This window comes from Eriocheir sinensis, chromosome 17 (assembly GCF_024679095.1).
Source record: "Eriocheir sinensis breed Jianghai 21 chromosome 17, ASM2467909v1, whole genome shotgun sequence".
Lineage (NCBI taxonomy): Eukaryota > Metazoa > Arthropoda > Malacostraca > Decapoda > Varunidae > Eriocheir > Eriocheir sinensis.
Genome location: NC_066525.1, coordinates 5,988,159 through 6,010,658, shown reverse-complemented (window position 1 = coordinate 6,010,658; position 22,500 = coordinate 5,988,159). Strand labels below are relative to the sequence as shown.

At 46.5% G+C, this 22,500-nt stretch overlaps 1 protein-coding gene across 3 annotated transcripts in view; it reads left to right on the top strand.

The window, feature by feature from the left end:
• Positions 1-22,500, top strand: part of LOC126999862 (glutamate receptor ionotropic, delta-2-like) — a 370,968-nt gene that overhangs the window by 270,145 nt on the left and 78,323 nt on the right. The window contains exon 19 of one of the 3 annotated variants that reach the window (XR_007753642.1): positions 11,410-11,519. The exons of the other annotated variants lie outside the window; for them this stretch is intronic. The gene's annotated coding sequence lies outside the window, so the exon portion shown is untranslated. The remainder of the gene's footprint in view (positions 1-11,409; positions 11,520-22,500) is intronic. 3 annotated transcript variants of the gene reach the window in all.

Here is a 22,500-nt window from a genome sequence, read left to right as displayed (position 1 = left end):
GGGGGGAAGGGAGGGAGAGGGGGAAGGGAGAGGAGGTTGGTAGATATAGATGTGAGGTGCTTCCTGTCTTTCCTCTTGATTGTGACTTATGCAAATGTAGGTTGAGATGAGAGTAATTATATAACTAAAATAATAATCTCTTTATGTGTTTGTTTTTTAATGTTATGTTGTTGTCTGTTATGTGTTTGAAGATGTCTGAAACTTAACCTATCTGTCTATGTATCTGTGTATTTTTATCTATATGTATCTATCTAAACACACACACACACACACACACACACACACACACACACACACACACACTGGCGCCCCCTGGAGAGAGTAAACGGCATCTGTTTTTGTGCCCTTGTGAGTGTGTGTGTGTGTGTGTGTGTGTGTGTGTAGGATGGGGATAATTTAGGGCATTGTTTTTGCTTTCCTCTTGCGCGCGCACACACACACACACACACACACACATCCCTCCAAAGTGTGTTTATGCGTGAATTTTTCCTCTTTACTCCTCTTCTTTCTCCACCACCACCTCCACAACCCCCTCCCCCCCTTTCCTCCTCCACCTCCCTCTCCTCCTGCTGCACGGAACACTTATCACGAGCGAAGAATCAGAACGTGGTAGCCCACTATCATCTTAGGGCCACTTATTAACTTTTTGTGACTGTCGGTGTGAGGATGTTGTCAACGCAGCGCTGGGGACCACACAAGCTGCAGAGGCGTGGGCGTGCGGGGAAGAGGAGGAGGAAGAGGAGGAGGAGGAGGAGGAGGAGGAGGAGGACTCGTTACCAGCCTCATAATGTTTGCCTGTCAAGGGTTCTCCGATGTGTTTATGGGGGACTTCATTCATTCCAGAGACGTTGTTTGTGGTTTTGTTGTGTTTTGTTTCTCTCTCTCTCTCTCTCTCTCTCTCTCTCTCTCTCTCTCTCTCTCTCTCTCTCTCTCTCTCTCTCTCTCTCTCTCTCTCTCTCTCTCTCTCTCTCTCTCTCTCTCTCTCTCTCTCTCTCTCTCTCTCTCTCTCGCTGGTTGTTATTGTTGTTGTCTGTCGCTATCTGTATGTGTCTCTCTCTCTCTCTCTCTCTCTCTCTCTCTCTCTCTCTCTCTCTCTCTCTCTCTCTCTCTCTCTCTCTCTCTCTCTCTCTCTCTCTCTCTCTCTCTCTCTCTCTCTCTCTCTCTCTCTCTCTCTCTCTCTCCTTTTAAAACTTCAGACGGATTGTGACAGTGGAACGAGAGAGAGGAGGAGGAAGAAAGAGGAAGCTAAGGTCGAGAAAGAAGAGAAGAATTGTTCTTGCTCTTTCTCGCTTCATGTGAGGTCCCCATGACAACCTGTGTGTGTGCGTGTGTGTGTGTGTGTGTGTGTGTGTGTGTGTGTGTGTGTGTGTGTGTGTGTGTGTGTGTGTGTGTGTGTGTGTGTGTGTGTGTGTGTGTGTGTGTGTGTGTGTGTGTGTGTGTGTGTGTGTGTTTCCGCGCGTAACAAAGAGCGACAGAAAAATAAAAATAGTAATAATATAAACAAAACAAAAAATCCCTAAATATTTTTCTTTACTTAGTGGACAAATTTTTTTCAACTTCATTTCAACCAACAAAATTTTCCCTCTTATATTTTCTATTACGATGCTTTCTCTCTCTCTCTCTCTCTCTCTCTCTCTCTCTCTCTCTCTCTCTCTCTCTCTCTCTCTCTCTTCCTTTTCTTTATTCCTTGGTCCAGTTTTTTGTTCCTTCCTTGTGTCCTTCAGTCATCGGTCTTTCGTCTAATTGTTTTCTTTATTCTTAAGCAAATATTTATAAGCATATTTTCCACTTTTTACGGTTTTTTTTAGTATCTCAATTTTCGCTCTTATTTTGTCGCGTCCTCTCCCTCACTGTCATGTTGTTGTTGTTGTTGTTGTTGTTGTTGTTGTTTTAATCCTTGCATGTTGTCCTTCCCTTTCTCTCTCTCGCATCGTTTGTTCTTCTTCTCTCTCTCTTTATCCTCCTCTTCTCCTCTTTCTCCCTCATCATGTTTCATTCTATTATCATTTCCTTTTTTTACTTTTCTTTCTCGTTTTTCTCCTCCTTTCCCATATTCGTTTTTCTCCTTCTCTTCCTTTATTTTCCTCTCCTTTCCTCCCCCTCTATCATCTTTCCTTATTATTACTATTGCACTTTCTCCTCCTCTTCCTCTCTTTCGCCTTGTATTTCTCTTCCCTCTTCCTCCTTTTCATCTTTCCCTTTTTACTCTTCTTACACTCTCTGTCTCTCTTTTCAATGGTGTTTCTCCTCTTCATTTTCTTTCTTCTGCTTTTCTCTTTCCTCTTCCTCTTCATCTCTCCCTCTTTACTCCTCACGCACTTTCTCTTCTTTCTCTCTTTCCAATCGTCTTTCTCCTCTTCATTTTCTTTCTTCTCCTGCTCCTCCTCCTCCTCCTCGTCCTGTTGCTGCCGAAACAAACACTGACGTCATTGTGAGCATCGACCAGGCGGCTCTCAAAGCGTGGCCGGGCTGCCGCAAGAAGGTTAGCGTGATGTTGGGGGCACGGCGGGCAAGGCAGACACAATGGTTGGTGTTCTGAGGGCCGTATTTTAAGACACCATCGCTTCTCACATCAACTGTTTCCAAAGGTCAAAGCGGGGATTAATCTGTTTTTCATGAGTGTTTTTTAAGGTTCATGGCACAGAAGAAGGGGCAAACTACCACCAGGGTCATAAAACTACCCTAGAAAATGCCCAAAACGGAGAGCAGTCGAGTTCTAATGAGTGTTTCTTTAGGTTCATGATACAGAGGAAGGGTCAAACTGTCACCAGGGCCATAAAACTACCCCTGGAAATGACTTAAACTAAAAAAAAAAGCCTTGTCAAATATGTGAGCTTGGACACGGATATGTTTAAAAATAAGAGAAGTAGATCAGTCGGGTTCTAAGTTTAGTGTCATTGTATCCCTTCTGAAAGCCTTGAAACGGCAAGCTTGATAAGGATTTGTTCACTCTATACTCCTTTTGATAATACTCTAACGTCGGTAATCTCAATCGTTTTCACCCCTTACATAATTTTCAAAGGCCAAAAAGTAGATGATTCGGGTTCTAATGAGTGTTTTTTTTAGGTTCGTTGTACAGAAGGGTCAGACTACCACCAGGGTCATAAAACTACCCTAGGAAATGCCCCAACCTCCTACGAAAGCCTTGTCAAGTATATGTGAGCTTGGGCTTCGAAATCTCTAAGAATGAGTGTTTCTTTTGGTTCACGGTACAGAAGAAGGGTCAAACTGTCACCAGGGTCATAAAACTACCCCTAGAAATGCCTTAAACTAAAGAAAAAGCCTTGTCAAGTATGTGAGCTTGGACGCGGACATACTTAAGAATGACACATTGTTGCTATTCTCTGCCTCATTGATCCCGCTCAGCAAGACATCGAAGTGCTTAATAAAGAACTTGCAGCATAACTTAACAGCATCGATTGAAACTTCGCTCGGATTTCTTAGACCCTTCCACCTCTCACGTCACCTCTCTACAAAGGCCGCGAAGGAGACTAATCGGGTTCTCGTGAGTGTTTCTTCACGTTCAATGGTATACAGAAGCTTTACCAGACTACCTCCAGGGTCACAAAGGTACCTAAGGGAATGCTTACTACTCTTACGAAAGCCTTGTCAAAAATGTGTTTACTTGGACGCCTGAAGAGGGAAGGGAAATACAAGGCGAAAGGGAGGAAGAGGAGGAGAAAGTGCAGGAGTAAAACAAGGAAGTAAGAAGTGAAAGATGATAGAGGGGGAAGAAGGGATAGGAAGAAAAGGAAGAGAAGGAGAAAAACGAATATGGGAAAGAGGGAGGAAAACAAGAAAGAAGCGTAACTGAGCATTCTTGTTTTCTCTCTCTCTCTCGCTCTCGCTCTCATTTTCTGGACAGGTATTGAACAAGACGTAAATCCCGGCGTTGCATTATCGGATTTTGGGCTTATGACAGACTCGTGTATACCACCACCATCACCACCACCACCACCACCACCAAAACACCAAACTATCCCTAAACAATAATAGTAATGACAACACTATCCCTATTCTTATCATTATCGTCATCATCACCATCATCATCACCTCTCCACTGACCATCTCCTTCATCCACCTTTCTTTCTTCCCTTCTTCTATTCTTCCATCCCTTTTCACACTCTCCTCTGGTATTTCCCCCTTCCCACTCTCTTCCCCTTACCTTCCTTCTCCTTACTCTCTCATTCTCCCCTCGTGTCCCCTCCCCACCCCTCCCCCATCTCCCCTTCGTGACCTCTCCCCACCATTCCCCTTATCTCTCCTTCCTTCTCTTCCTTGCCCTATTCTTCCCTCCCTTCTTTCTCTTTCCCTTCTTCTCTCGCAACCCTCCTCCCTATCCTCTTTCCCTTTCTCTCCCCTTTTCTCTTCTCCCATTTCCATTCGTGTCCCCTCTCCCACCTTTTCCTCCCTCCCTTCTTTCTCTTTCCCTTCTTCTTCTCTCGCAACCCTCCTCCCTATCCTCTTTCCCTTTCTCTCCCCTTTTCTCTTCTCCCATTTCCATTCGTGTCCCCTCTCCCACCTTTTCTTCCCTCCCTTCTTTCTCTTTCCCTTCTTCTCTCGCAACCCTCCTCCCTATCCTTCTTTCCCTTTCTCTCCCCTTTTCTCTTCTCCCATTTCCATTTGTGTCCCCCTCCCACCTTTTCCTCCCTCCCTTCTTTCTCTTTCCCTTCTTCTTCTCTCTAAACCCCCTTCCCTATCCTCTTTCCCTTTCTCTCCCCTTTTCTCCTCTCCCATTTCCATTCGTGTCCCTTCTCCCAACTTTCCCTTCCTCTCTTCTTTCTCTTTCCCCCTCTTCTTCTCTCACCCCCCTCTCCCACCACCCATCCACTGTTATTTACGCTCTTTTCCCATTAATTTTCTTCTCCCCCCTCATCTAGCTAGTCTCCCATTACTCCCCTTTTCTCTCTCCCCAGTTTTCTTCATCTCCTCCCTCTCTTTCTCTCCCCTCTCTCTCCTTTCTGCCCCTCTTTCTCTGTCCTCTTTTCCTTCTCCCTCCTCTTTTTCTTCCCTCTCCCCACAGTTTCTCCTCCTCCTCCCTCTCTTTCTCTCCCTTCTCTTCTTTCTGCCCCTCTTTCTCTCTCTCCATCTCTCCTTTCTGGCCCTCTTCCTCTCTCCTCTGTCCCTTCTCTCTCCTCTTTTTCTCCCTCTCGTCCTCTCTCCCATCCTTTTCTCTCCCTCTCCATCTCCCCCTCTCTCCTTTTTGCCCCTCTTTCTCTCTCCTCTCCCCTTCTCCCTCCTCTCTTTCCTCCCTCTCGTCCTCTCTCCCATTCTTTTCTCTCCCTCTCCATCTCTCCCTCTTCCCCTTTTCCTCTCTCCCTCTCTCTCCCAAACAGTCTTGAACGTCAGAGAGGAAAATGAGACGGAAAAAAGGAGATAATGGGGAAAATATACAAAAAGGGAAACAAATAGCATGAATAGAAGAAGATAAGAGAAAATAAGAATAAGAAGAAAATACGAATGAGAAGAACTGAGATGACATTCACGCAAAAACTAAAAAAGAGAAACGGAGACACAAAGATCGCATGAGAGAAAGATGATTAATGACGATGACGATGATAATGATGGTACTAATAATAATGATAATAATGATAATAATAATAGTGACAAACCGTAGAGCAAGGCGGAGGTCGTGATAATTGGACCCAAGCGAGAAACCTGTCGAGCTAATCCACCAATCAGGGAACGCGAAGCTGCCTGATGGTGGTGATGGTGATGGTGGTGGTGATGGTGGTGGTGATGATGGTGGTGATGGTGGTGGTGGTGATGGTGGTGGTGATGGTGGTGGTGGTGGTGATGGTGGTGATGGTGGTGGTGGTGGTGATGGTGGTGGTGATAATGGTAATGTGGGAGATTATTATTATTATCATTATTATCATTATTATTATTATTATTATTATTATTATTATTATTATTATTATTACTATTACTTTTTTTTTATTTACCATCATTACCACGCACACACACACACAAACACACATAAAGGAAAGAGGAAAGGGAAGAAGTAGACAGAAGGAAAAGAAACAAGAAGCGAAGTAGAGAGAAGAAGGAAGGAGAAGAAGAAGGAAAGAAGGAAGAGAGTATGAAGGAAATTATGAAGGAGATGGAGCATAAAGAGAAGCAGAAGGTAGGAAGGAGATGTAGGAAGAGAAGAAGTAAGATGAATGAAAAGGAGGAAAAAGAGAAGTAGGAGATGAAGAAGAAGAGGAGGAGGAGGAGGAGGAGGAGGAGGAAGCAGGGAAGTAGCAGAAGGGGTGAGGAGGAGGATTTTTCCGTCTTGGGCTCAGAAAAGACTTAGAACCCTTCCCAAACACGCGGTGACACATATCCGCGTGCGTGTGTATGTGCGTGTGTGTGTGTGTGTGTGTGTGTGTGTGTGTGTGTGTGTGTGTGTGTGTGTGTGTGTGTTTGCTATTTCTTCTTCTACTACTACTACTACTACTACTACTACCACCACTACCAGAGCAACTTCATCATCATCATCACCATCATCACTTTTTCCTTCCATCACCATCACCACCATCATCACCACCATCACCACCACCACCACCACCACCACCACCACCATCATCACCTTCCTCTTCCTTCCTTACGCTCATTCATTCCCTCTGTATGAATGAAGGCTGAGTCCTCCTCCTCCTCCTCCTCCTCCTCCTCTTCCTCCCAGATTATCAGTTACTCTAAATATACGTACACCCTACAGCTTTTTCCTCTCTCTCTCTCTCTCTCTCTCTCTCTCTCTCTCTCTCTCTCTCTCTCTCTCTCTCTCTCTCTCTCTCTCTCTCTCTCTCTCTCTCTCTCTCTCTCTCTCTCTCTCTCTCTCTCTCTCTCTCTCTCTCTCTCTCTCTCTCTCTCTCTCTCTCTCTCTCTCTCTCTCTCTCTCTCTCTCTCTCTCTCTCTCTCTCTCTCTCTCTCTCTCTCTCTCTCTCTCTCTCTCTCTCTCTCTCTCTCTCTCTCTCTCTCTCTCTCCTCTCTCTCTCTCTCTCTCCTCTCTCTCTCTCTCTCTCTCTCTCTCTCTCTCTCTCTCTCTCTCTCTCTTTCCTCCCCTCTCCCTTTTCTCTCCCTCCCCTCTCCCTTCTTTATTTCTTCCCTCTCTCGTTAATGTACAAAAGAGGTATTATGTCGAAATATTCCCTCGTCTGTGCTTGCCCACGTGTTTTATATATCTCTCTCTCTCTCTCTCTCTCTCTCTCTCTCTCTCTCTCTCTCTCTCTCTCTCTCTCTCTCATGGTAGTTATCATCGTCACCATTGTTTTCTTCTCTTATCACGTCTTCCTCCTCCTCCTCTTCCCTCTCCTCCTCCTCTTCCTCTTCCTCCTCTTCTACCTTTCCTCACAGCTCTGTCTTCCATTATTCTCCTTATCTTCTCTTCCTCCTCCTCCTCCTCCTCCTCCTCTTCTTTTTCTCTCCTTCTTTCATCTTTCCATCTAGTATTATTCCCCTTCTCCTCTTCCTTCTCCTTCTCTTCTGTTCTTCCACCACTCCGTCTCCTAGTGTTCTCCTCCTCCTCCTATTTCTCCTCTTCTCCCCTTCCCCCACCATTCCTTCTCCTCATATCCTCCTCTTCCTCCTCTTCTCTTCACTCACCTCTCTGTCTTTCACTATTCTCTTCCTTCTCCTTCTTTCTCCTTCATTCACCTTTTCGAATCTCCTCACATTCTCTTTCTCCTCTTCTTTCTCCCCTTCTCTCACCATTCCATCTCCCATATCCTCCTTAATCTCCCTTCCCCTCACTCCCCTCCTCCTCCCCTACTTCCGCTTCCCCAAAAACTCGAGTCTTGGGGCATAGCTGGGCGATTTATCTACCTTGGTATGCCATAATGCCCGCCTGCAGTCACCCCCTCCCTTGGGTAGCTGGGGGGAGTGGTGGAAGCGAGGGTATAGGGGAGGAGGGGATGGGTATAGGGTGGAGGCGAGGGGAAGAGTATGGGAGAAGATGGAAGAAGGGGAGGAAGAAGGGGAGACTCAAGCAGAAATATACCTCATCTGCAGGTGGTGGTACTGTTTCTTGTTTCCCTCCTCCTCCTCCTCCTCCTCCTCCTCCTCCTCCTCCTCCTCCTCCTCCTCCTCCTCCTCTTCCTTCATCACCACGCACTCTGTTCTTCTCTCTTCTTCCATTCGTTGTTTTGGTATGTACTTAATTTTTATTTTTTCTACTTTTTTTCCTTCACTTCTTCCGCTTCCTTTTCCGTCTCCTCCTCCTTCTCTCCCTTCTCCTCCTCTTCCTTCTCTTCCCCTCCTGTTTCCTTTTCCTTCTCTTCTTCATCATCATCTCCCTGTTTCCTCCACCTCAGTTATTTATAGAACACTGCAACACAAGTACAGAGAAAGTGCGTATAACAACACTTGCGTAAAGAACATCATAGGCGTAAGTCCCTCTCTCTCTTTCTCTCACTCTCACCATTAACTTTTCCTCCTCCCTCCATCTTTTTTTTTCTCTCCTCTCAAGTGTCTTTTCCTTCCCATACTTCCTCCTCCTGCTAAATTTTCTTCTCGTCTCCATAGTAGTTTTCTCTCGCCTTCTTCTCTCTCTCCTCGATATCTCTTTCCTTCCGTCCCTTTCCCCATTCTCTCTCTCTAAACAAACACACAAACACTCACACACACACACACTTTGATACACGCACAACCAATCCCTTCCCTTACCTAACTCCCCCTCCTTCCCCCACTCCCCCCCTTCGCCCCCAAAAAAAAGAAATAACAAATACATTAGCCGTCCGTCACTTCGCCCTCACCGCCTGTTTACCTTCCTCTCTTTTTTCCGGTGTGGATACGCGTGCGCCGCTTTGTGCGTGACGGCTTTTGTTACGGAGAGCCTGTTGTGTTTGGCAGGGCGATGACAGGGGGGGCGTGGGCAGGGGGGGGAGACTGGCGACAGGGTGGAGGCAGCGGAGAGAGACGAGACCAGAGACAGAGACACGAGGTTGAGAGACGATTCGTGTTGGTGAGATTGAGAGACTGGCTTGAGGAGGAATGGGTGAAGATGGGAAGAACAGGTGATGGTGGTAGTGGTGGTGGTGGTGGTGGTGATGGTGGTGAGTGAGACGGCAGAGTGGTGGTGTTGCGTGGTGGTGAAGGGTCGTGGCAGGGCGGTGACAGGGGAATTGCATGGTGGTGGCAGATAATTGCTGTTTAGGCTTGAAGGGGAGGGGGGGGGGGTGACGGGGTGGCGGTGGGTGTGAGAGATGGAGAGGGAGAGGGGAGAGAGGGAGAGGGAGATAAATGCCACTGAGGGGAAGGGAGGGGAGAAAAGGGTGCTTAAGGAATTGCAGTTTAGGCTGGGAAGGGGTGATGTGACAGGGTGGGGAGAGAGAGTGAGGGAGGCAGTGGGGAGAAGGGAGTCACAATGGGGAGGAGGAGGAGAAAAAAGGGGTAAGGAATTTGGGTTTAGGCTGGGTGGGTGATGTGGACAGGGTGGGAGAGAGAGAGTGAGGGAAGTGGGAGAAGAGGGGAGGAGGGGAGGGGAGGAGGGGAGAAAAGGGGGGGTAAGGAATTGTAGTTTAGGCTGGGAAGGGGTGATGTGACAAGGCGGGGAGAGAGAGTGAGGGAGGCAGTGGGGAGAAGGGAGTCACAATGGGGAGGGGAGAAGGGGAGAAAAGGGGGGTTAAGGAATTGTAGTTTAGGCTGGGAAGGGGTGATGTGACAAGGCGGGGAGAGAGAGTGAGGGAGGGAGACAGTGGGGAGAGGAGGGAGGGGAGAAGAGGGGGAGAGAAGAAGAATGTAACCCCTTATTATCACACTCACATACACACTAACACACACACAGACAAACAGGCCTTCCCCTTCCCTCCCTCCTCCTACTCTCCCTCTTCTCCCTCCTCCCCCCTTTAGTCTCTCCCCCTCTCCCCTTAGAGTCCCCCGGTGGTAATCTGGTTCACTTTTCCTCCCCGCTCACCCACTCAAGGTCGTTAGTCTTGGGTGTGTTAGTAGAGGCGTCAACCTTATCAGCCTCTCTCACTCAGCCACACTCTTCCTCGTTGTCTGACATGTCTTTATCAGCGGCTGGTGGTGGCTGATGATGATGATGATGATGATGATGATGATGATGATGGTACTGCTCCCTTTTACTATCTTTTTCCTTCCCTCTTTTCCTCTTCATCTTTTCTTCCTCCTTCCTTTCTTCCTTAACTTCACCTATTCTCTTTTCTTCTTTTAGTAACCTGACTCTTCTACTAATGATGATGATGATTCTAATTCTTTACCATCTATCCCTTTTCTTCTTTCTTTCCTTCCTTCCTTCTTCTAAATCTCTTCTTCCTCCTTCATTCACTTCCTCCATACTCTTTGTTCGTTCTCGTAGGTCTAGCAGTGTGTGTGTGTGTGTGTGTGTGTGTGTGTGTGTGTGTGTGTGTGTGTGTGTGTGCGCGTGAGTATATGTGTCACTGTTTTAAGCGTGGCACCGTTTAGCGTGGCATTATTCTTGGCTTGGCACGCTCGTTAGCAAGGTTGTGGTTAGCGAGACTTATCCTGACACTTGCTGGTTGGGTCCTATTCTTAACCCCCCTGGAAGCCTCACTCTTGTGCCTGCATACTTACACACTTCAGATCTTACACACCCACATTTAATAAGTCTTTCGTGGAGGTTGTAAGTACTTCCGTGGGTAGTTCCATGGGCCTAGTGATAGTTTAACCTGGTAGCTGCAGGGATCATGTTTGTTAAAAGCCCAAAAATGAGAAAAGATCATCCCTCACGCAAACCATTTCGTAATATCTATCAACGCACTTGTGATCAGTTTATGCATCATCTATTTGGGGGGGGTTTATATCATGACAGAAATGTGGCCCGTCGCTGGTACACGGTAAAGCCACAAATTTGGCCCGTCGCTGCTACCGGGTTAACAAGGCTTCTACACTATGGACGGGAAATCACCCCCCATGAGAACCCGGTGAATCTTCCCTGTGACCTTGTGATATATAGAGTTTTAGTGGGAGCAAAATACGATAATAATATGGACCTCAGAACCGCATACTGTCTCCTCTTCCTCCTCACACGATCAGTCAGCACTCAGTTTAATACAGTAAAGAAAGCAACTCAAGGGCAAAAATGAATATAAAAAAAAGAAGGCAAATAATGAAATAATAATAAATAGAATAAATCGAAAAAGCCCACTAAGAAATAAAAGAAAAAAAAATAGTAATGAATAAAACAAAAAAAAACACTTGTACCTTTTCTTTTAATTTGACAGGTATGCACACACACTCTCTCTCTCTCTCTCTCTCTCTCTCTCTCTCTCTCTCTCTCTCTCTCTCTCTCTCTCTCTCTCTCTCTCTCTCTCTCTCTCTCTCTCTCTCTCTCTCTCTCTCTCTCTCTCTCTCTCTCTCTCTCTCTCTCTCTCTCTCTCTCTCTCTCTCTCTCTCTCTCTCTCTCTCTCTCTCTATTTCTATCTTTCTATCTCTCTTTCTCCTCAGATTCGTGAATGGAAAGGAGTGCATGGGAGGACTGGTGAAGAGGAAGAGGAGGATGCTGTGATGATGGGGGTGGTGAGGGAGGAAATGGCGGCTTCTAAGGGGTGAAGAAGGTAAGGGGAGAGAGAGATGAGAAGGAATGGGGATTTTTTTTGTGTGTTTTTGTTTTTTTGTTTTTGTTAATTTTGTGTTCTTTTTACAGTGTTCTATTTTGTGTTTGTGTTGTATTTGTGTTCTCTCACTTTTTGCATCTCTCTTATTTATCTTCTTTTATTTTACTTCCCATGTATTCTATTTTTTCCTCTTCCTCTTTTTCCTCCTCTATTTCCTTTTCTTCATCTGTTAAATCTTCCCTCATTTCCTTGACTTACTCTCCTTCTTTGTCCTCTTGCAATCTCTTTTATTGTTCTACTTCCTATTTCTCCTTCTCCCCCTCCTCCTCCTCCTCCTCCTCCTCCTCTTCCACCACTTTACCACTTTTCTAACCCCCACTCTCTCACTCTGCCTCGTCAAATCCTCCTCCATTTCCTCCACTCATATTTTCCTCCACTTCACTCCTTCTCCACTTAGGCATTTTTCTAACTCCACCTCTTTCTTTCTCGTTAAATCTTCCTCCATTTCCTCCACTCTCGTTCTCTCGTTCTTTTCTTGCTCCTCCTCCTCCTTCTCCACCACCTCCACCCTCTCTCTCTCTCCGACTCTCCATGTGTGCAGGGAGGTAAATTAAGGGGTTACCTGTAGCGAGGGGAGACTGATGAGGGACCATATTATTAAACATTTCCTCGCCCAAACACACACACACACACACACACACACACACACACACACACACACACAATTGACATGGCTTTCGTATAGGAGTTGTGGGAGGCATTTCCAGGGGTACTTTTTCTTTACCCTGGTTTGAGTTTGACACGGCCTCTGTATCGTGAGCTCTATAAAACATCATTGGGAACGCATTTTACCTCTTTTCCGGCCTTGAGAAGAAATAGTTAATGTGGGACTTGGTAGGGTCTAAGAATATCACACCTGAGGACGCGGCGAACAGGTGAGGCGAGCGGGCAGGTGAACGGACGGAGTACCTATTAATCAGAGCCACATATGCACCTCTGACGCACCTTTTGACGATTGTTTACCTGAGAGAGAGAGAGAGAGAGAGAGAAAGGGAAGGGGAAGGAAGAGAGGCGGAGAAGGAGAGGGAAGTGGAGAGGGAGATCGAGGAAGGGGTGAGGGGAATAGAAAAGGTGAGAGAGAGAGAGAGAGAGAGAGAGAAAGAGGGAAAAGAAAGTGGGATGAAGAGAGAGTAGAAGAGAGGAGAGGAAAGGAAAGGGAGATGGAAAAGGAAAGAGGAGAAGAGGGAGGTAGGGGAGAGAGGAAAAGGAAGAGAATGGAGTAAAAAAAAAAGGAAGGGGGATAAAACCGTGATAATGAGAGAGAAAAAATATATATAGTCGTGTCACGTTTTAAATAGATGAGAGACCCTAAAAACAGAATAAAAGTGAGAGAGAGAAACAGGAAATAAAAGCCAAGTCACATGCGTTGGTCTTACGTCATTTAAAGAGAAAAAAAGAGGAACATTTATGGTTATAGTTCACTGTAGCTCTCTCTCTCTCTCTCTCTCTCTCTCTCTCTCTCTCTCTCTCTCTCTCTCTCTCTCTCTCTCTCTCTCTCTCTCTCTCTCTCTCTCTCTCTCTCTCTCTCTCTCTCTCTCTCTCTCTCTCTCTCTCTCTCTCTCTCTCTCTCTCTCTCTCTCTCTCTCTCTCTCTCTCTCATTATTGTGTTTCTTCCCTTTCTCCCCCTTCTCTTTACTCCATCCTCTTCCTTCTCCCATCTTCTTCATCTCCTTTCCCTTCCCTTCCCTTTTTCTACCTCCCTCGCCATTCCTCCTCTCTCTCTAACCCTCCTATTCTTCCTCTACCTCTCTTCTTACTCTTCTCTCCTTCCTCTCTCCTCCTCTCCTCCTCCTCCTTCCCTCTCTTATCTCCTTCTCCATCTTCGTTTCCCTCTCCTCTATCTCCCTTCTCCTTCCTTATCTCTCCTCCTCTCATACTCCACCTCTCCATCTTCCGCACACTTCCCATTCTCTCTCCTCCACCTCCTCCCCTTTATTCTCCCCCTCCCCTCCCCTTTCATCCCCTTCCCTCCCCTTGTTCAGCCCATTATGACCCTTTTACTCCCCAGTGTAAACACGTCGGGGCGCTAAGAGATTATCAGCAATGTTTTACTCCCCAAAGAATGTAAACTTGGCCGCGAGAAAAAGAATAAAAGAACATAAGAAAAATGGAAAGAATAAGCTTGAGGTGTCTGTGTGAGAGGGAGGGAGAGGGAGAGGGAGGGAGAGAGGGAGAGGGAGAGGGAGAGAGATGTAAGATGTTGTGATGTTGGAAAAATCTCTCTTATCTTTTCTTTGTTTACGTTTTTTTTTTTTTTCTTTTATGTGTGATGGAAGTGATGATGGTGATGATGATGGTGGTGGTGATGGTGATGGTGGTGATGATGATGGTGGTGATGGTGATGATGGTGATGGTAGAGGAGGAAGAAGAGGGGGAAGGGGAGGGAGCTATCGTGTTACCCTTCCACAATCCACTTTTTTAGTCCTCCACTCTTTCCTAAACTCCACTTACCTTATTTACCTCCACTTTGCTCCACTTCAGTCAGTCTTTCCTCTCCTTCCTTCCACTTCCTCTTCCTCCTCCTACAACCAGTTAGTATACAGTCTACTCCATCCCTTCCACCTCCATTATTCCACTCACTGCTTCCTTCTTTTTTAATCACTCCACTTTAGCCAGTCTTCCATCCTTCCACCTTTTCTTGGTACCAGTCAGCACTCACTCCACTCCATCCCTTCCACTTTCACCTATCCATTTTCTCTCTCACTCTCTCCACTTCTGTCCTCACTCTTCCACCTCCACTACCCCACTTCTTCCCTTTCTCCACTTCTCACTACACCCTTCCACCTCCATTACTCAACTCACGTCTTCCCTCTCTCCACCTCTTCCCACACCCTTCCACCTCCATTACTCCACTCCCGTCTTCCACCCTCGATTCATGTCCATCCCCTTCCACCTCAGATACTCCACTCTCTTCTTCCCTCTCTCCATATCTTTCCACACCGCTCCACCTCCACTTCTCCACTCATTTCTCCCCTCTCTCCACCTCTCTCAACACTCCCTCTTAAAAGCTTGGGATGTGATGTCATTTAGCATTGTCACGAAGCAAGGTAAAAAAGGCGTGATTTTGACAGCCGCACTCAGGGTTAGCACAGATGGCTCTTCTTTTTTTACTTTGTGTGTGTTTATGTGTGTTTGTGTGTGTGTTTAGTGTCATAGAACCTCTTTTAGGGGGATCGAGGCCTTCTTTTAATGTTTCGTTCGTCTATAGTTCCTGGCTTTGTATAGATAGGATCATAGTGTTTAGGGGGATACGAACACTGGGCCTCCGTTTACTTAGTCCATCTTTTGAGACATATTGCCAGTTGATGATAGCACAAACACACACACGTATACACAAACATACTCTCTCTCTCCCTTTCTATGTCTTTTTTTCAATTATCAGTTTATATAGCCATCTCTTGCTCTCTAATATTCACGTCATTCCTTTTACCATCATCACCAACCGGCTCTTGCAGACTCCTTACGTTCTTATGTTCTTATGTTCTTATCTCGTAGTCATCTTTATCGAACGCTTCTGCAAGATTAACCTAACCCAACACAGCACAACACAACACAACACAACACAACACAGCCTTGCCTAACCTAATTTAACCTAACCTAACCTAACCTAACCCTTACATAACATAACATAACATAACATAGCCCAACCCAACCCAACCCAACCCAACCCAACCTAACCTAACCTAACCTAACACTGCTCAAATCATCTGCCTCCTCCTCCTCCAACCTGTTTTTTTTATAATCCGGTACCTTTCTTTCACTTGGAAGTCGAACCCGATAACCATTACACACTTATTGAAGCCTGTGTATGTGTGTGCGTGTGTGCGTCATTTAAATGTGTGCGTCTGCGTGTGCGTGTGTGCGTGTGTGTGTGTCGCCGCCGCTGAGTCGCCGGGCACTATGACCTCGCTCAGAATTAGGCTGTTAATTAATGGTCTCGCTGCAGGTGACAGGTAGCGAGGCGAAAGTATTTTTTATCAGCTGAAAACAGGTCTAAAAAAAAATCTAGTCGTGGAAATGACTTCAGATGTGTCTATGTAATGTTCAGTACACGTTCGCGCCCTGACAGAATTGCGTCGTGCATGATTTTTGGTGATTTTCTCTTGTGAATCTTTTTTGGTATAGGCCTAATTTTCGTGTTAATTAAATATTTCTGCCACTTTTTATTCTGTTTTACTTTATTTTATTTATATTTTTTCTCTAATTTTCATGTTGATTCAATATTTCTGCGTTTTTTTTATCTTTTCCTTCTCATTTCACTTCATTACCTTTTCTTTCACTCACTCAGTCATTCGCGTAAATACATACACACATACATACATACATACATACATACATACACACCACCCATAGAATCATTCCCAGTACCTTCAACACTTTCTACTCTCCCCTCATCTTCTCTGTACCTTCCTCCTTTTTCTTTTTTCTTCTTTCTTTTTTTGCATATTCATCCTTCTCTACTTCCCATCCTCATCCCCCTTCTCATCCCTTCATTTCATTCTTTCCTCATCCTCACCTATTTTTCATCTCGACTCTCCCATCATTTTCTCTGTACCTTCCTCCTTTTTCCTTTTTTTCTCTTTTTTTCTTATTCTTCCTCCTCTACTTCCCATACTCATCCCCTTCTCATCCCCTTCGCTTCATTCTTTCCTCTCCCTCCCCTCTTTTTCACCTCCTTTTCTGGGACGCAAAACTTACCTGTCATTTGCACCTGCTCACTTTCTCTTTCCTCATACACTCCCGTACTACCTGTTCTTCCCGTGTATACCTTTCCTTATACCTTACCTGCGCGTGCTTACCTGTGGATGCTGTTGCTCCTCGTTTTCTTCATGTTCTCTCGACAGTTTCATTGGTTCGACGTAATCTGTCTATCTCTCGCATCTGTACTTTTTTTTGGTATTTCTCTAACAAAAGTCTTTCTTCTTTTGTCTTGCAGGTAAGTGAGCGAAGAGTAGAATCGATGTACATTATTGATTAGTTATTATCTCTCGACTCATATTTTTTGCTGGTTTTTTTTTTTTTGTATTCTTTTCTTTCTTGTAAACTGTTTTCGTGTTTCTTTAAAGGTCTGTTGTTGTTGTTGTTGTTGGTGGTGGTGGTGGTGGTGGGGGTGGTGGTGTTTGTGGTGTTTGTGGTGGTGGTGGTGGTGTTAGTGGTGATGTTGGTGGTGGTGTTTGTGCTTGTGTTGTTGGTGTTTGTGTTTGTGTTGTTGGTGTTGTTGGTGTTGGTGTTGGTGTTGGTGGTGGTGTTGGTGGTGGTGGTGATATTTTACTTACGTACCTAAATCCTTTAAATCCAGTTAGTGATTCATTCCCTAAAATTAAAAACACAACACCACCAGCTCCGTCACCTCCACCACTGACAACAAACATTCCTCACCACCACCACCACCACCACCACCACCACCACTTGACAATCTGGCGGCCACTGAGGCGGAAATAATGACGAACCGACGACAGCTTCACCGGTGTTCATATTCTCCCCCTCCTCCGCCCCCCCCTCCCCCCCCCGCCCGTGCCCCCCCTCTATGCCCCGCCCCCCTCAACACATCCTCTCTACACAACGCACTCGCCTCACTTCCGTCTTCGAGGTCCTGATGATGATGATGTTGATGATGATGCTCTAGACTGCCTCCTCCTCCTCCTCCTCCTCTTCTTCCTCCTCCTCCTCCTCCTCCTCCTCCTCCTCGACAAATAGCAACGGCGATCATAAATTAGGCGTGTGACATTAATAAGCGCCATTCTCTCTCTCTCTCTCTCTCTCTCTCTCTCTCTCTCTCTCTCTCTCTCTCTCTCTCTCTCTCTCTCTCTCTCTCTCTCTCTCTCTCTCTCTCTCTCTCTCTCTCTCTCTCTCTCTCTCTCTCTCTCTCTCTCTCTCTCTCTCTCTCTCTCTCTCTCTCTCTCTCTCTCTCTCTCTCTCTCTCTCTCTCTCTCTCTCTCTCTCTCTCTCTCTCTCTCTCTCTCTCTCTCTCTCAATGCCCCCGGAAGCCCCCTACGACCACTCTACTTCCTTTATTTACCTTCTTAAGTCCTTTTATGATAGCGGGGAGGGGGGGGGGGGGGGACCAACATGGAGCCCCGCATCGCCCCACATCGCCCCACCACACATCCGGAGCGACGACCGTGCATGGCGGGGCGGGAACGGGATGGGGGTGGGGTGAGGAGGGGGGTGAAGTGTGTGGGAGGGGAGCGGAGTGCGTGGGAGGGGAGGGGAGTGTGTGAGAGGTGAGCTGAGGGAGGGAACATCACACACACACACACACACACACACACACACACACACACACACACACACACACACACACACACACACACACATACCCGAGGAGGTCATGGTGTGCGCGGGGCAAGGACGAATGCCCGGCCGCGGGTGTGGCAATGCAGGACAGCTTGGGGCAGGGCAGGGAAGGGCAGGTGAGTGGGCGCGGCTAAATCAGTATATAGGACAGGTGGGGCAAAAAATTGGTGTCAAGTTGGCGCCGTGGTGATGAGAGGGTAGAGTTAAGAAGATAGGAAAAAAGGAAGAGGGAATAAAGGTGTGTGAAAGAAGATAGGAACGGAGGATAGTCGGGGGATAGGGCGAGAACTAGGGAAAGGAAGGGAAGAAGGGAAATGAAGGTAGAGGAGGTAGAGCTAAGGATGGAGAGGCTGAGGAAAGAGGAATAGAGGTAAGAGCATAAAGTGTAAGGGGAAAGATGAAAGATACAAAAAATGGCCGGGGTTAAACACGGACCAGAAGGAAGGGAAGAAAGGAAGGTAAGAGAGGGAGGTAAGGAAGTAGAGTCAAGGATGTAGAGGATAAGGGAAAGGAGAATAAGGATAAGGACATGAGGTGTGAGGGGAGAGAAGACTAAAGAGAAGGACGGCCATGGTGATGCAAGAAGCAGGGAAGGAAGGGAAGAAGAGAAGCATGGAGCGGGGCAAGAGGGAAGAAGGGAAGGAAAGGGAAGGGATGGGAGAAGGAAGGGAGGGAGGGTCAGCACGTAGCGGTGTTGTGATGATGTAAAGTAAATGTAAACAAAACGGTCATATGTAGAAAGACGAGGAGGCTTCTACTGTTACCATACATCACGTTGATCTTGCTCTTAGTAGTAGTAGTAGTAGTAGTAGTAGTAGTAGTAGTAGTAGTAGTAGTAGCAACAGTAGTAGTAGTAGTAGTAGTGGTATTAGTAATAGTAGTAGTAGTATAAAATATAGGAACCCTTTATGAAGCAGAAGGAAAGAAATATAGATGAAAGAACATAAAGGAGATAAGAAAATAATAGGAGGGGTCAAGAAAGTGACGGGGAAAGACAAAGAAAGGAGATGATGGACAAGGAGGAGAGACACACACACATGATATATTTTTTTTTAACAGTAAACATAGCAACTGAATAAAAAGATTTGCGAGTAATTGGTTATGAGTCTTCACACTAAACTCTTCAGCCATCTCCCAGACTAAAAGAAGAGTATTGGGACGTTCCTTAATCTGTTATTCATTCGTCCCTTCCTGGCTGGCGTGTCCATCTTTATCTCCTTCAAGCTTAGAAATACGTATCGGAGGTCGAGAGGTGGTGGCCCTATCTCTCTCTCTCTCTCTCTCTCTCTCTCTCTCTCTCTCTCTCTCTCTCTCTCTCTCTCTCTCTCTCTCTCTCTCTCTCTCTCTCTCTCTCTCTCTCTCTCTCTCTCTCTCTCTCTCTCTCTCTCTCTCTCTCTCTCTCTCTCTCTCTCTCTCTCTCTCTCTCTCTCTCTCTCTCTCTCTCTCTCTCTCTCTCTCTCTCTCTCTCTCTCTCTCTCTCTCTCCTCTCTCACTCTCTCTCTCTCTCTCTCTCTCTCTCTCTCTCTCTCTCTCTCTCTCTCTCTCTCTCTCTCTCTCTCTTGGTGGTGGTAAAAGCTATGAAAATTAAAACATACACGTACAAAACAAATAAAAAGATATATCAAGTAGTTTCAGCATCGCGTATACATAAGAAGATTAGAATTGATGTCGTGTTTTTGTTTTTGTTTTGAAGGAAGAGAAAAGAGAGGAAAACAAGGACAAGGAAAGCCGCTACAGGATGAAATAAAAAGGAGGATAGAGAAAAAAAAGGAAAACGTTAGTTGTGGTGAGTATAAAAAAGGAAAAGGAGATAAAAAGAAGGAAAATGTTGGTGGCGATAAGGAGGAGGAGGAGAATGAGAAAGAGGAGGAGAAGGAGGAGGAGGAGGAGAAGGAGAAGGAGGAAAAAACACAACAGGAAGAAACAAAAGAAGGAGAGAAAAATGGAGAAGAACGAAGAGAAGGAAGAGGAGCAGGAGGAAGAGGAGGAGGAGGAGGAGGAGGAGGAAAAGGAGGAAGGAAAAAACTAGGAAAAGCATATGGACGAGAGAGAGAGAGAGAGAGAGAGAGAGATGGCGGAAAAGGAGGAGGCTGGAGACGAATCAGATGTACGGCTATAAAATGCAAGTCCTCGGCAATATGTTTGGATTAAGCCATCTGGAATTGCTGGATGCTGGGAGGGATGCTGGGACGTGATCTCTCTCTCTCTCTCTCTCTCTCTCTCTCTCTCTCTCTCTCTCTCTCTCTCTCTCTCTCTCTCTCTCTCTCTCTCTCTCTCTCTCTCTCTCTCTCTCTCTCTCTCTCTCTCTCTCTCTCTCTCTCTCTCTCTCTCTCTCTCTCTCTCTCTCTCTCTCTCTCTCTCTCTCTCTCTCTCTCTCTCTCTCTCTCTCTCTCTCTCTCTCTCTCTCTCTCTCTCTCTCTCTCTCTCTCTCTCTCATTATTATCCTTCTTTATCTCTTTTCTCTCCTCCATTCTATCTTTCTCTCTCCACCTGGCGTTCTTTTACCTCCCTCCACCTTCCCTCCCTCTTCCTCTCCTTCTTCCACTTTCCCTAAGATGCTACTGAAGGAGGAGACGAAGGAGGGAAGGAGGTGGAGAGGAGGAAGGAGACTGGAGAGAGGAAAGAGAAGAACACACAATCCCTCCTACTTACCTCCTAGCTCCTTACCTCCTCCTCCTCCTCCTCCTCCTCCTCCTCCCACATAAAAGCCTTCCGCCGGTCTCTTAAACATAATGGGAATGCCGGAGTCTGACGAAGGCCGACCACACGTCCTCTTTGTCGGGGCGTCTTGGGAGGAAAATGATTTACTGTTACTCTACCAGGAGGAGGAGGAGGAGGAGGAGGAAGTAGAAGAAGAAGAAGAAGAAGAAGAGGGGGAGGAGGACGAGGAGGAGGCGCAGGAGGAGGTAGGGGAAGAAGGCCGAAGAGGAGGAGGGTTGAAGGGGGCACTAACTCATTTTTTCCTCACGTATACCAGCGACTGGGGCCCTTACCTCCAACCCCCTCTCTCCCCCCTTCCCACCCACCCCTCCTCCCCCCACCAGTCTTTCAGTGTTTACAGACCACAATTCCACCCCAGTCCTCGCTAAGAATAAGAGGAGGGGGGAAGGGGGGCGGGGGAGGAGGGGAGGAGGGGGGTCTTTCCTTCCTCTTCGTCTCCGAGGCTCCGAAATTAGTTGTGTTGATGAGGCTGCTTTTGATGTCGCGGTTGAGAGAGAGAGAGAGAGAGAGAGAGAGAGAGATTCATTCATTTCCCTTCCTTTATTCACCTGTACATTCATTCATTCTCATTCACTGAAGTCTACCATCGAATCCCCTTTTTCTTTTTTTCACCAACCAGAAAATAGGAACAATAGATAAAAGATAAATAATAGACAATAAAAAAAAGAGTAAATTATAGATGGGAAAAACAAACAAAAGAGATAGAAAAAAAGATGATGAACAGAAGAGCAAAAATAATAGAATAGAAAACTTTTAAACAACAGAATAGAAAAATATTAAACAGTAAATAAAAATAAAATAACAAATGGGTGACGGAAGAACAACAAGATGGAAAAAAGAAGAGTAACAGAGGGGCAAGAAAATGACAGGGAGGGAGACAGAGAAGAAGGGAGATGGACAATGAAAGGAGACAGTATGATATAGTACTCAACCCACATGATGTATGGCGCCCTTTAACTCTCCCTTTCACCCTCCCCCTCTCTCCCCCATCCCTCAGAACATTCTCCCTCCCTCTCCCTCCCCCTCTCCCCCACTCACCTCTCTCCCATTCACCTCAACCCTTCCCCTCCCTCTCCTCACTCTCTCTCCTTCTCCCTCTCTCTCTCCCCCTCTCCCCCTCCCTCCCCACCTTGCCCAAAGAAACAGGAGGAAAAAACAAGAAAATAAAAGTGGAAAGAATGAAAAAAAAAAAAGTGAACAAAGTGGAAAGTTGGAAGCCGTGACACTTATGGTTTTCAGTGGCAGGTGTGTTGACTGGGGGGACAGGTGTGTTGGACAGGTGTGAAGGGGAGTAGGTGTGAGGGGGGGGGGGGTAGATGTCTTGGGGCACGGGGCACATGAGGCAGGTGTGTTTCAACGGGGCACGGGGCACAGGTGGGCATGCAGGTGTGTTTACGGGGGAGGGAATATGGAGGAAGAGGAGGAGGAGGAGGACGAGGTGAAGGAGAAGAGTAGGTAAGAGGTGGAGGGGAGAGTGGAAACGAAGGATGGAAGAAGGATGAAGAGGAGGAGGAGAGAAGAAAAGGAGGGGAGAGGTGGAGGGAAGAGGGGAAACAAAGGAAGGAAGAAGAAGGATGAAGAGGAGGAGGAGAGGAGAAGAAAAGGAGGGGAGAGGTGGAGGGGAGAAGGGACACGAAGGAAGGAAGGAAGAAGGATGAAGAGGAGGAGAGGAGAAGAAAAGGAGGGAAGAGGTGGAGGGAAGAGGGGAAACAAAGGAAGGAAGAAGAAGGATGAAGAGGAGGAGAGAAGAAAAGGAGGGGAGAGCTGGATGGGAGAGGGCACACGAAGGAAGGAAGGAAGGCAAATGAAGAGGAGGAGAGGAGAAGAAAAGGAGGGGAGAGGTGGAAGGGGGGCAGGCTCTCCTCTTTTTTCTTTCTTTTTTTCTGTTTCTTTCTCTCTCTTT